This window comes from Aquarana catesbeiana, linkage group LG02, assembly GCF_042186555.1.
Source record: "Aquarana catesbeiana isolate 2022-GZ linkage group LG02, ASM4218655v1, whole genome shotgun sequence".
Lineage (NCBI taxonomy): Eukaryota > Metazoa > Chordata > Amphibia > Anura > Ranidae > Aquarana > Aquarana catesbeiana.
The window spans coordinates 771235736-771250396 of record NC_133325.1 but is presented as its reverse complement, the minus strand read 5'-3'; the positions used below and the strand labels follow the sequence as shown (position 1 = coordinate 771250396).

Below are 14661 nucleotides of genomic sequence, written 5' to 3'. Positions count from 1 at the left end.
GCATGTGCATTAGGAAAGATGCATTTTAGGTACCATTCAAAAGGAATGGCACTGCAGCAGTCCAAACACCACGATGTAAATAGACCCTCAATAGTTCATAGTAATTTTAAATTAGATTGCGCAGGTATTTCACAGTCAGACTATAAAATGTAGGTTTGATGGTAAATGCACACACGATGATCTCGTCTTTTAACTAGTTTTTCTTCATTTTGATTGTAATATATATCCAGGTTTTATCACTCAACCAAATATTAGTAGATCTTCAATCATATTAGAACACATTTGGCCAGTTAACACATGACAAATTTGAGTGTATTAAAGGATATTTAAACCTAAAAATCAAAAATGTTATATATTGCACCTTACTGGTTCTTAAATGTGGTGTCTGCAATAGTTCTCTCCTTTTTAGGCCTTCCCCCCCCCCCCCCCCCCTTAATTTTCACCGAGAAGCAGCTACACAGGGTCACGGCCACGGTCCTGGACAGGGAGTTAGAGCATAAGATTCCCCAGGGCACGGAGTCTAAGCAGGTTTTTACCAGGGATGGACTTGGCTGCAGCTGACTCCAGGTTGCGGCCCCCAGGGTCTCCCAGCTCACGACTGGCTCTGGTGGATGGAGAGGAAGCAGCGGTCCAGGGCAACAAGGTACAGCCAGAAGGACAAGCCAAAGGTCAGGGCAACAAGCAGATGGGGATGGTCAGAAGAAAAGCCACAGGTCAGGGGCTACAAGCAGGCAGGGATGTCAGAAGACGAGCCAAAGGTCGGGGGCAACAAGCGGACGGGGATGGTCAGGAGAACAAGCCAAAGTCTGTACACGGGAACCAAACGTAGAGCACACGGCAAGAATGGCCCACGGAAGCCTTCACACAATTGTTGCTCGGGCAAGGCTGGCTTGCAGTGCGCGGGGTTAAATAGTGTTTCCTGTTAGGCTGGGGTGGAGCCATGCTGAGAGAAGATTACTTAAACACACAGGTGTTTGAGCGCGGTCCCTAAAGCTGATACACACAGCAGAGAGGTAAGCAAACAGTCAGGGCATGAAACATTACTGCAGATTCATGACATTAGGATTAGCAGGACAACAGAAACCCCACTGTTGCTGTAAGTCAGGAAATCATTTTAATTCGCACATTCACCCTTCTCTTATTGTCCATAACATAGAGGGATGTAGTTTTCTAGACCTCAGAGCTAAGTAAGAACAATGTAACTGATAACTGCCTGTGCTCTCTGCCTCTGCTTACTGTTATCAGCTCACAAGGTTTCATTCAGCACAAACTGGTTGTGGGTTTTTTTTTTCCCCAACTGAACTGATATTAAAAGATTTTAATTGCATATTTGTCAGAATAAAAGGGACCAACTAAACCTTTGATTAGTAGGGTTTAGATATGCTTTATTACTAAAATGTTAACGCTAAACATGAATTCAGCCACTTTCTAAGATCTGCTGGTTTAATACGGTTATGTCCAAAGAGCTGCACCCTCATAGACTTATCTTTTTTTATTTACAACTGACAGTTTTGCTGAGCATTAGGAGTACAGCTATTGCAATACACCCGGTGCTCTGACAGTAGTGATGCTGCTTTCTCACATAGCAGCTGCTCCGCCCCTCCCCTCTGCTGTTCATTCACAGAAGGCTTTGTATTTTGTAAACAAGTTCACATAATACAACACGCTCTGCGGTTGGGCAAGAGGAGGGGTGGTCAGAACAGCTGCACACAACTCTTCAGTTATAGAAGCTGAAACCAGAAGGTCCAGCATAAGAGCGCCAGAAGTATAGTGATAGCGGAGTTCAGTGAAAATGTAAATTCGAGATAAGTCTGAGGTGGCATATACCTCATTGGACTTAACTCCTACTAATCCAATACATTTAGAAAGTGGTTGATATCCTGGAGTTCAGCTTTAAATAAATAGGTGTGATGTCTAGTAAATTTAGAAACCACAGTGATCTCATACAGTCACATGTGGCCATCATAATGCAAACTGAAAATGATGAAAAAAAATACATCAATATTGACAATAAAAAATGTCAGCATCACTTAAAGCCGAGTTCCGCCCCGCATATCCATCTCTCCCCCTCTTGTTTTATCGTTTTCTATTCCCCACATCAATATTCTCGTGTGTAACTATCTATCGCTCAACCTAGGAGTCATCTGACCCTAAGGAGGAATATAGAGAGATAACTGGGGAAGGAACAGAAGAGGCCAGAGTGAGGTAGGGAGAAGAGAGGGAGAGAAGAGAGACAATACCGGTGCAGAAGGCAAAAATGTCGGCAAGTACTTAGTTAAGAAAGACCATTAGGGAATGAGGGGGACCTTCATATAGCGAGCCCAAGGTGCCCAAATCAAGTCAAATTTTTTCCTGGTTTTAAGGAGGGTAATAGCAGTTTTTTTGGGGTTTTTTTGTGCCATTATCCAGGAAATTTTCCGTTTTGGCCAAGGCGATGGAGACCGAAGGGCGTTTCCATGCATGAGCAACTGTAATTTTGAATACATAAATTAACAGCGCTAGCAGTATATAAATCATCAGCGTGATAATGTGCTAGTAAATTATTGACCGTGACAATATTAACAAGTTCTATGCATATATATATTGAATAAAGTGCTCAGTGCTCCAAATGCAAATTCTAGTGCTTTGTGGTTCATGATAGGATTTTTCAAGTGACACACTCCCCTCTTGTGACCCCACTCACCAGAGTTAATGGACCCTCAGCTTTGCAGTCTAGGGACAATAGGGCTGTGATCTAAAAAGATCTGATGTGTAAAAACTGGACTCTCAGAGAAACTTCCATGCAGATATTCATGTGGATGAACCGAAGTAGATCATTCATGATGGGAAACAGAGATAAAAAAGCCGATAGTGAAGTACTGCTGATACTAAATCAAATGCGCAATCAAACAAACGGCACTCACGAGACAGCTCTGTAAAATGGGCATCAGTAAGTTCCGGGTTCGCCGCTGTACGGCATGCGTTCCACGGATAGCGGAAGTTGCGTCACCGGTAAGTGAAACTGGAAATACGTTGATGCGTTTTGCCCCTCTTCCAGGGTTCATCAAGGACATAATTTCCGGTTTTGGATGGTGTAATTTTATATACAAAGGAGCAGACACCTCCTCTCCAATTAGCCAATAGTAAAAAACAAAGACCATCTGGTGTAATCGAACACCAACTTCCTTTTGATAACATCACTTCCTGTTATTGCCAAGTGATAACAAAAAACTTTATTGAAAAATACAAATACTTTAAAACCAACGTACAGAAATTCATTCTTTTAAAATTCATGAAAAGGAAAAAAAAACAAAATTATGATTCAATAATTCTATAAGAGTTCATTGCTTACATAAAAAAAAGTAAATAATAAAAATAAAGAAAATAAAATAATTAAAATATTTATTTCTCTTTTCTTTTCTTCATTGCATACATAAAAAGGAAATAATAAAAATAAAGAAAATAAAATATAAAAAATGTATTTTTTATTTACTTTTTTTATGTAAGCAATGAACTCGGAATAGAATTAATGAATCATAATTTTGTTTTTTGTTTTTCCTTTTCATTAATTTTAAAATAATGAATTTCTGTACGTTGGTTTTAAAGTATTTGTATTTGGCAATAAAGTTTTTTGTTCTCACTTGGCAATAACAGGAAGTGATGTTATCAAAAGGAAGTTGCTGTTGGTTTTTTACTATTGGCTAATTGGAGAGGAGGTGTCTGCTCCTTTGTATATAAATGAAACCATCTGAAACCGGAAATGATGTCCTTGATGACGCCCTGGAGGAGGGGCGAAACGCATCAACGTATTTCTAGTTTCGTGAACCTTTGACGCAACTTCCGCTATCCGTGGAATGCACGCCGTACAGCGGCGAACCCAGAACTTACTGATGCCTGTTTTACAGAGCTGTCTTGTGAGTGGCGTTTGTTTGCGCATTTGATTTTGTATCAGCAGTACTTCACTAATCGGCTTTTTTATCTCTGTTTCCCATTATGAATTATCTACTTATTCTACATGAATATCTGCATGGAAGCTTCTTCATCAGATTTTTTTAGATCACAGCTCTATTGACCCCTAGACTGCAAAGCTGAGTGTCCATTAACTCTGGTGAGTGGGGTCACAAGAGGGGAGTGTGGCACTTGAAAAATCCTATCTTGAACGACGAAGCACTAGAATTTGCATTTGGAGCACTGAGCACTTTATTCAATATATATATGCATAGAACTTGTTAATATTGTCACGGTCAATAATTTACTAGAACATTATCACGTTGATGTTTTATATTCTGCTAGCGCCGTTACTTTGTGTATTCATTTAGGTTCTAGCACCTTTGTAATAGCTGCTGCAGTTTATTTTTTATTCACTATTCCATCTAGCGCGAGTTCTATTTAGTAATATACAACTGTAATTTTGGCTCCTAATAGGATATAAAAGATCAGTGCTTGAGAACATTTGGGAATTTTATCTATCTGGTGGTTGAGGAGAGCTACCTGAGGGGATTGAGAGAGCGCAGTCCCCGTTATTTTGCGAATCAAATGAAATATCTTGTTCCAAAAACCCTGGAGTCTGGGACATGATCAAAGAGTATGGAGCAGGGAACCCATGTGTCCACAGCCTTGGAAGCATAAAGGGGAGGTATTGGGGTATAGTCTAGTAAGGCGGGTTGGTACCAGATACCAGCGGGAGATAACTTTCAAGTTAGCTTTGATCAAGGCGGCATTATTGATCCCCCTTAAACGAGTGAAAGATGCAATGATGCCAGGCTTCTAGGTCCCAGTCCATCTCCAGGTCATTTTCCCAGTTTAGCATATAGGAAGTTTTATTCTTGGAGTCAGCTAGAGCAGAATAGATCATGGAAATACCTCCTCTCTGGTCCGTGATCCTAGAACACCACTATTCATAAATAGTGAACTTGGGAGAATCTGGTTTGTTGGCCCAAATTGAGTGCAAGAAATGCGAAATTTGGTAGAACCTGAATCTCTCCAAAAGAGGCATCTCCAATTTGTTAATACAAAAACTATACGTTAAAGAGACGTTGGAATTGTAGAAATGCCCGATTCTGAAGAGGCCTTTATTTAGCCACCATTGGAAGGCTCTAATATCTAATCCCGGGGGAAAGAGGGGGTTGTAAAATATGTGTCAAGGGGCGTAAATCTGAACTAATTTTAGGAGATTTGTGCAAGACATCACACAGAGCTATCGAGTGCTAAAGGTGGGAGATAATATGGGGGGGCAGGATTTTGGGGAGCACCACAGGAGGTAATCTAAGGTGTTATTAGGTACCGCTTGTCTTTCCATAATGACCCAATCAGGCTTGATTCCTCTTGAGTAAATATAGGATATCTGAGATAGTTGTGCCGCCTGATAGTACTACCATAAATTTGGAAGTCGCAACCCCCCTTGATTGTGAGTTCTGTAGAGGATTGATTTGGAGAAGCGGTGTCCTGTTTTTCCCTAGACAAACCGGACAATTGAGGATTGTAACTTAGTTAAGTGAGATTTAATTATGGGGATAGGGAGTGAACGAAATAATAGGTAAAGGATATGTGGAAGGAGGGTCATCTTGACCGCGTTAACCCTCCCCAGCCAAGAGAGCCCAGGGAGGGACCACTGTGATAGAACGGCCTCTAACTGTTTGTAAATTGGGAGATAATTAATCTTGTAGAGATTGTCGATAGCAGCAGCCAAGCTGACTCCTAAATAAGGTATGGATGAATGATTCCATGAAAAGGAGAAATGGTCCTGGAGGTGTTCCACTAAGGGTAGGGGGGTCGATATGTTAAGGGCCACAGACTTGGCCATGTTAATTTGTACGCCAGAGACTAGACCAAAATCTTGTAGCAATTTAAAGATATTACCAGAAAGGGGAGAGGCTACGAAGAGGAGTATGTTATCTGCAAAGAGAGCACACTTGTGAGTAAGAGGGCCACAGTGAACTCCATGAATGTCAGGGTGTTGCCTAATTGCGATAGTGAGAGTTACTATGGCGATTGCAAAAAACGGAGATAGGGGACAACCCTGTCTCATACCTCTGGCAATAGGGAAGGAGTCTGAATAGAAGCCTTGCATCTGAATTTGCGCTGTGGGATTTGAGTAGAAAGCCTCCAGAACTTTCATGAAGTTTGGGCCAAAGCCCCATCTTTCTAGAATAGAAAAAAGGTAGGACCAGAGTATCGTGTCAAATGCTTTTTGGAGATCTATTGAATAGTAAATAGCCTTCATGGGGGGGACCCCCGTCCCAGCCCGATTTTAGACGAGAAATCAATTTAATTGCTCTTCTTATCTGGTCTGGACTCTACCTACCCGGCATAAATCCCACCTTGTCCTTGTTGACCTATACTCCAATAAAGGAAGCTAGGCGATTTGCCAATATCTTCCACATGATTTTTAAATCATTATTGATCAAAGAGATAGGTCTATAATTCCCAACATCGCTGGAGTCCCTAGCTTAGGGATCACAGGGATATATTCCAGGTTGGAAGCCGGTTCAAGTGACGTACCACTTTGGATAGAGTTGAAGAAACTGACCAGGTAAGAAGAAAGGGTGGTCACAAAGGTTTTATAATACCCGGCTGAGAAGCCATCAGGCCCCGGAGCCAAACCAGTGCGAAGGCCTTTGATGAAGCTTAGGTCCAATCTTATCCCTCTGGAGGTAATAATGTGCTCCTGTCCACTGTAAGCTTTTTTCAGCTGTTGAAGTTAAGGCTAGATTTAGTGCTAGTCTAGCCGAGTCAAGCTTGGCCAAGGAAGGCGGTGTGGGGTTTCGTTTGTGAAGTTTGCTAAGTGATTGAAACTCCTTATCCAGTTTCTCTGTGACGACCCGACATTCCCTTTTTGAGTTGGGAGGCGAACTGGATCAATTTCCCTCTTATTACTGCCTTATGGGCTGTCCATAGCAACCCCATTGAAATGTCTTTTACATTGTTAAGGAGAAAAAATTCCTTCAGGTTCTTATCCAAAATAGTACATCGTACAGGATCACTCAGCAGTGATTCATTAAGGCGCCATGGATGAGGGCCAGACAAGGATGGAGTCCTTGCCAGTTTAAGGAAAACTAAGCGTGGTCCAACCACGAAGTGTCTCCTAACGGAAGCTTGTAAGGCTGTGGGGGAATTCAGGGACGGGACAAAAATATGATCAATCCTTGCGTGAATCTGATGGGGGAAAGAAAAGTGTGTATAGTCTCTAGTGGATGGGTTTAGTTCCCTCCAGATATCAGCCCTAGCGAATGTAGAAGTTTGGAGATGCGAAGGCTTTTTTTGGGGGGTCTCTTAAGGGGTTTCCCATTGTCCGATTTGTCAAGAAGAAGATCGAAGGTGATATTAGAGTCACCTCCCAGTATGACCCGACCCTCAAAGTGAGAGCCTAACATGTGCAGCATAGAGGAAAAGAAAGCAGCTTGGCCTCGGTTCAGGGCATAGTAGGAGACAAAACTAAATAAATGGCTTTCAATCTGTCCCTTGGCAAGGATGTAGCGCCCTTCCTGATCCTTAATTATCTGGATAGGGGATAAGGAGATTCATTTAAAGAAGAGGATGGCGACCCCCCGTTTCTTGTCCTCAGCGTTAGCCAAGAAAAAATTAGGGTATTTATGGTGAATAAAGGACGGATTAAATTGTTTAGGGAAATTAGTCTCCTGTAAAAGGACGGATTTCGAGTCCCTGTGAATGATCGTGTTATAATGCTTTGTGTCTTTTAAGTGGAGAATTTAGGCCCTGAGTTTTATGTGATGCCAATCGAAGAGATGCACTCGTTAGATCAGTGGGAGTCATGGAAAAGAGAGGAGATAAGTACCAGTAAAAGATGACCACATACCCCCCGGTCCTGCGAAAGTTCAATGTAGAGACTTGTCAGAGGAAACCTGGGCTTAAATGTACTTGTAAATTGATGAAGCTTATGTACCGGTATCTGAAAAAGAAAGAAATGCATAAGAACAGGAAGAGGAATGAAGAAAGAACAAGGTGTTGAGCACAGAACAGGAACTGTTCTGCTCTCACAGAGAGCAGCAGGATTGATCCTGCCCAGACCTGAACAGGTAAATACTTGTCGTAGCGACCTGTAATGTACAGGGCGCTGTCCTGCCGTCCCCAAGAGGTGAAAAAGGCTGAGAAACAACATGGGAGGAGCGTGTTTACCGCTCCAACCTTAGATCCTCTAGAAAGTGAGGGCCCACACCATGCACAAATATAATTTAGTAAAAGGAAAACTGCTGCAGCGTGTAGAACTATTAGCTGCTAATTGGGTCTCATGGGGTGGGGAAGCTTGCCATGGTTTAACAAGCGAAGAGGGGGATGGATAAGGTTGCCTCCATTTCAGTTGTCCCCTCCAATAGGCCTAAATCAAAACAACAATGGAGCTACTAATATACCCATCAAAAGTATAACAACTGGGCAAATCTCTTGATAGGGATAAATGTAAGATGTCGTGAAGACAATCGGTAGCGATCAAGCTAGAAAGGTTAAACAGGTAAGAACTGAGCAATACTGAAAATCACTAACATAATGGAGCACCCCTAAACTTTAGGGAATGCCCACTAAACAAATATAAGTTCACAGGGTCATGTCAAACGGAGAGGAAAAGGACATGTTTCCTTCTAAACAGGTCGGGTCAATGAGCGACCTGACTAGTGTCCGCTGGAGAAGGTCACCTTTAAGGGGGATGAGAGTCTCGGGATCTCTTTGGCTTCTGTTTTTGCCAGACTAAGTTGAGAGGGCGGGTCGGCGGAGGGCGCTTGGAGCTGTGGTGTCTGTTGGGTGACGGTGATGAAGGAGCTTGAGAAATGATCCAGAGGTGGAGAAGTTGTTGTTCACCCTCTTGGAAAGTCGCAAATCCATAAGCATTATTTCAGAATTGGAATTGTAGCCGGAAAGGAAAAGACCACCTATATTTCACAGCTTTTTGGGACAGGGCTGACAGGAGCGGTTTCAGTGATCTCCACTTTTGAATGGTTGTAGGGGACAAGTCTGCGAAGATTTGGACGGTATGGCCCTGAATAGACAATTGATTGGATTCCCGGGAGAGTTTCATAATGTCCTCTTTAACGGCATAAAAATGCGGCTTGACGACTGTCTCTGGGGGGACCATCTTGGCGCGAAGGTTTAAAGGCTCTATGAGCTCTGTCGAGTTCAAGCCTGTTTTCCGGGATATTTGGGATGAGGGTCTTGATGAAAGATTTAACCGTCCCTATTTTCGAGGTCGTTGATTTTGGCTAATGCCGTATCTAATTGGTCCTGTATGCGGGCAGTATTTTGATTGACCCATGCGACAGAGTGATCAACCGTTTTCTCTATCGCTTCAATGCGTTAACCTAGGTTTGATAAATCAGCTTTTATTGTATTAGTGATCTGAGCAGCAGTTTGGGCCAGTCCATTAGCCAGCATTTCAGAAAACTTAGCCAGTAAAAGTGCCATATCAGGCCCAAGGGAGAGGGAGATGTTTGGTATAATTCAGCTGGGTCTGCAGGATTAAGAAATTAAAAAGAATACCGCGCTAAGAATCAACAAATAAAAAAGCAGCAACAAAAACCATCTAATATCTCTATGGTGCAAGTGTACAATGTTAAATTAAGTTGTGCTAAATCTGAACGATCATACTTGAGTGACAAAAGATACATAAACATGACAAAAGTCCAATTGAGATCATGCAAACAAAATAGAATAAAATAAAAATATATGTCCATATGTGCAATGTATTACACAGATAGAAAAAACAATGTTCGTGAATAAACAGGTGCACAATATTGATAGGTGTATGAAGAGATGAGTATGGATGAACAGCAAAGTCCACTGCAAATATCAATTCTCAAGTACCGTCACCGCCCACTGAAGTCAAGGCTAATGGAGAAATGGGTCTCAACCTGAAAGCAAAGCTCAATAAGTGGGAACCCTTACCAGAGCTGGTGGACCCCCTAAAGAGCAGAGTCATACACTCAGGCAGATTGAGCCCTCTGTGGAAACAAATGGATCTTCCGATGCCTCTGATCCCTCAGTGTCTTCAAGTAATCGATGGAGATTATTTCAGCAAGGTGCGGAAATGAACCCGACAGATGGATGCTCTTAATCTGGAAAGAGATACACTCGGGCTCAAAGCCACGAGTGTAAGAACAAAGGGACTCCAATCGTGTAGTATAGTTTAAAAAGGAGAGCCTTTATTGCTAATAAAACGAGCGAAAAAGCCTGCAATATGACATATACAAAAAGAACTACGTTTAAAGCAGCCGGCTAGCTAAAAGCAAACAAACACCCGTTTGCCGGGGTCACATGTGGCGTGATGGCATCAGCACAAAGCACCGCCCTACATGTTTCGTAATACCTTACGTCTTCCTGGGGCATGGGTGATGTGCTGATCCATCACTTAAATAACACACAGCTACACCCACGCCTTATTTTCATCCGGGCGCCATGTTATGACTCTCAAAGCAAATGCAACACAAACGAGAACCGGACCTCGATCCGAAGCTCATAGCGGTCACATGATAGCAAATACAATTCTACATGGGTAAGTATACACCATTAATCAAACCTATGATACGGTATGATTGTGTGCACACCAATAACATTAATTCAGTGCAAATTAATAATTGCTTAAGGTATACAATAAAAAAGGAACTAAAAATAATAAAAAAGGATTATCAATGAGCGTCACATCGAGGTCGAGCTCTCTCACAGAAGCACACAAGTGTAATCAACAAGTAACATAATTCATAACTAAAAACCCATAATCCTTTACAATAGTAACATTGCAGCAATAAACAGATTTCTTCCTAACTTCCTAACCTAAGAATTATCAATGAAGGCATTGATCTCAATGTCTACATTTAGGCCAGAGGGCTTAAGGCATCTAATTTTATATATCCAGCTCATTTCGAGCTTTGAAATCGCCCGCCTCCAAGGTAATCTAAGCCTGTCTATCCCCATCATGGAGGTTCCCTTAGGGTTTTGTTGATGCACCTCTAAGTAATGTCTGGAAACTGGACGACCTTTAAAGCTTCTCCTGATATTCCCTATGTGTTCGTTCAACCTGACCTGTAATGTGTGTACAGTACGACCCACATATTGAAGCCCGCATGGGCAGGTCAGGAGATAAACGACACAAGGGGTAGAGCAGGTTATGAAAGATTTAATGGATAAAATATGAGTTAGTTTTTATAGAAATGAACTGTGTGGTTTTCCTATCCCTAATGGCATTAATAGAACAGACAGCACAATTATTACATCTATAAAAGCCTACTAAGTTCTGGAAGAACATTGGCTTATTGGTGGGTGGAACGCAAACACTGGGAGCCACAAGTTGTTTAATTGAAGGGACCCCCCTAAACACCACCTGCGGCTTCTCGGGGAGGACAGAGCCCAACACATGGTCGTTTTTGACTATTTGCCAGTGTTTGCGTATGAGTTTTTTGATGGAGAAATGCTGTTGGGAGTAACGCGTAATGAAAGGGCATGAAAAATTATTGGACTCATGTACCAATACTGCAGGTTTATCTGCCAGTAAAAGGTCACGGTCCAGCGTTCGGACTCCTGAAATTTTGTCGTTAAGTGTGGCTATATTGTAACCTTTATCAATGAATCTATCTCTTAGGACGTTTTTTACATCAAAGTCATCAAGTCGAGTACAATTCCGTCTCATATGGATAAATTGGCTTTTAGGGACTGAATTTAGCCATGAGCTGTGATGACAGCTGTCTCGAGGTATAAAGGAATTTCGATCGGTCTTTTTAAAATAGGTGGAGGTGACCAATATGTCACCTTCACTCTAAATGGTCAAATCTAGAAAGTTGATGGTACATTGACTGGCTTCATATTTTAATTCTATGCCTCGACCGTTGTCATTTACGCTGGTCATAAACATTTGTAGGGACTCAAGGGTGCCATCCCATAGGAGGAGGACATCATCAATGTACCTGGCCCAGAGAACCAGTTCTGCTCCCATGGCCACACCCTTTCTCTGGAGGATAATATTTATTACTATGCCAACTGAAATTGTGTGTGGTGGCATACTCAAAGGGTTCCATGATGAACCCTTTTTTGTCTTGCAGACAAGGTGGTATATTTCTCTAGGAAGTAATTCACTGATGATAACCCCCAATCATGTGGGATTATAGTGTACAGGGATGTCACGTCCGCTGTGACCAGCCAAAGGCCTTCCCTGTACGCTCAATCCTTGAGTAGATTAATGGTGTGTCTAGTATCTTTGATATAGGCAGGTAATGATCTCACTAAAGGTTGAAGGAACCCATCAATATATTTACCAGCCTGTGAAGTAAGGGAATCAATCCCACTGATAATGGGTCGACCGTGGGGATGGGCCGAATCCTTATGAATTTTGGGCAGGTAATATATGATGGGGATTCTAGAAGAAACGGGTATAAGAAATGATTTTTCTTTTTTATTAACTACGCCAGAATCAAAACCATGGTTTACAATTAGCTCGAGTTCCTTTTTAAATCTGACCCGTGGATCTGAGGGGAGTGGCGTATATGTCACCAACAATCCTATTAAGTTCTGTGAGGTAATCAGACTTATCTGCAGGATTGTCCCCAGCAGGGGAATGCAGGAAATCCTCCAGGGTCCTGTCAATTAGGGAGACAGTGAAGGCTGGGGAGGTGGCCGGATGGAGGAGGCTACTCACAGGGGTGCCTGGTGGGTCACAGCAGCCCTGAGGAGCCGGGGAGTCTGAGAGGAGGTCCGCAATGGAGTCGGTGTTCTTATCCTCTCCTCGAGGTGGATCCGTAGCCACCATCTTGGATTCCCTTGGAGCCACTGTGTGAAGTGACATGAGGCGAGAGACTTCTCTTTCAGACGGATTCCCCGACGTGCAGGAGAAGCCTCGTATTGTCTGGTGCTTGGAGGCGCAGTAAGTGTGGGGCCCGCTGTCAGTGGCTGGCAAGAGGCTTTCATACGGCCGGAGAGGGACGGAGCTCCCTTATCAAGCAGCCATCACGGGAGCCGCCGCGCATGCGCCTCCAAAAAATACATTTTAATGAATTAAAAAAACAAAACACAATATATACCCCAATTTTTTTGTATAATATGAAAGATATTATGCTGAGTAAATAGATACCTAACATGTCATGCTTTAAAATTACGCATGCTCTTGGAATGGTGACAAACTACGGTTCTTAAAAACCTCCATAGGCGACGCTTTAAACCAGGGGTCTCAAACTGGCGGCCCTCCAGGTGTTGCAAAACTACAAGTCCTATCATGCCTCTGCCTGTGGGAGTTATGCTTATAACTGTCAGCCTTGCAATGCCTCATTCGACTTGTAGTTTCGCAGCAGCTGGAGGGCCGCCAGTTTGAGACCCCTGATTTAATTGTCTTTACAGGTTACCTGTTTAGAGTTAGAGGAGGTCTAGAGCTAGAATTATTGCTCTAACATTCGTGGCGATATCTCACATTTATGGTGCGAACACTGTTTGTTTACATATGCCTTCGTTTTGGTGCATGAGCACAGAGGGATGTGGGCAATTTACATTTTTTTTTTTTATTATTATTAATATTTCTGCACTGTTCCTTTTTAAATTTAAAATTTTTTTTAAACACTTTCATTCCTATCACAAGGAATGTAAAGTTACCTTGTAATAGAAATAAGGATGACAGGTCCTCTTTATGAAGAGATCGGGGGGTAATTATGACCCCAAATCTCTCCTTTTACCTTTTTTAAAAGCAAAAGATAAAAAAAAAAAAAAAAAAAAAAGAATTGATCTTTTGCTTTAAAAAAAAAAAAAAAATATTTACCTGCACCCTGGTAAAGAAGTGATGTCATGACGTCACTCCAGTCCTCCAAGGCCATAGAGGCCATCAAAGACGATCTAGTCTTTTATCGCCTCTGTGACCAGCTGACCGGATCTTTTTACTGGGGCAAGCCAGTGGAAACGGTAAGCCCGAGACACACTGGCGGGGGGGGGGGGGGGGGCATCTGATCCCTCCACTTTTAAAAGCATTCCAGTGGCTCATGAGCTGCTCGGAATGCTTTTAAGAGAAAGACAGCTGCCTGGGGAAGAAAAAGATACCGGGGTTGTGGCTGGTAGGCCAGGGATGCCCAATCTTTTGAGGAGCAAGGGCCACTTTAGCGACTTGGTAACCGGTTGTGGGCCACATTGAGCGGAGCGGGCAAGTGACAGGTCCATGTCCACTCTGTATATGCAGATCAGACATGGACAGAGCCTGTTCTCTTCTCTGGGCCCTCCGATCCGTCCAGACAGAAGGGGACGGATCCCCTTCTATTTTTTTAAGTGGATCAGATTGGAGATAGGTAGGTGTAAAAGGACACAAGTCCGTTTACATCTGTCGCTCTATAGAGGTGAATGGAGGGGCCGATTGTCAGACGATGATCAGACCGATCATGTGAAAGGGGTCTAAGGCTTTCACACTGATGCACTGAGGTACCTGCACCTCAACTGACCTCAGTCTTTACTTTTTCCTCAGGATTCCTGCAGGTATCGCTGGCTGCTGCTGTCCCCAAGGTGGGTATGGCTAGTGGCTGCTGCTGGCTGTACTCCAGGGAAAGTCTTGCTGGCTGGTACTATTGCTGGATACTGCTGGCCGTCCCTGAGCATCAGTGTGACAAGAACCAGCGCTAGAGGAAGCATGCGGCTGCAGAAGAGAGCAGAGCCGATGCTTCCTGTATCGCTTCTGTCACAGGCGGAGTACATTTGGTATCGCTCTGCCTGTAACATGAG

The 14661-nt window shown here is 42.9% G+C and overlaps 1 protein-coding gene and 1 long non-coding RNA gene across 2 annotated transcripts in view; one reads left to right on the top strand and one right to left on the bottom strand.

Moving 5' to 3' along the window:
* LOC141129347 (uncharacterized) overlaps positions 1-14661 on the bottom strand; it is a 177939-nt gene that overhangs the window by 105020 nt on the left and 58258 nt on the right. The gene's annotated exons all lie outside the window — the stretch shown is intronic.
* LOC141129875 (uncharacterized) overlaps positions 1-14661 on the top strand; it is a 96012-nt gene that overhangs the window by 58569 nt on the left and 22782 nt on the right. The window lies entirely within an intron of this gene.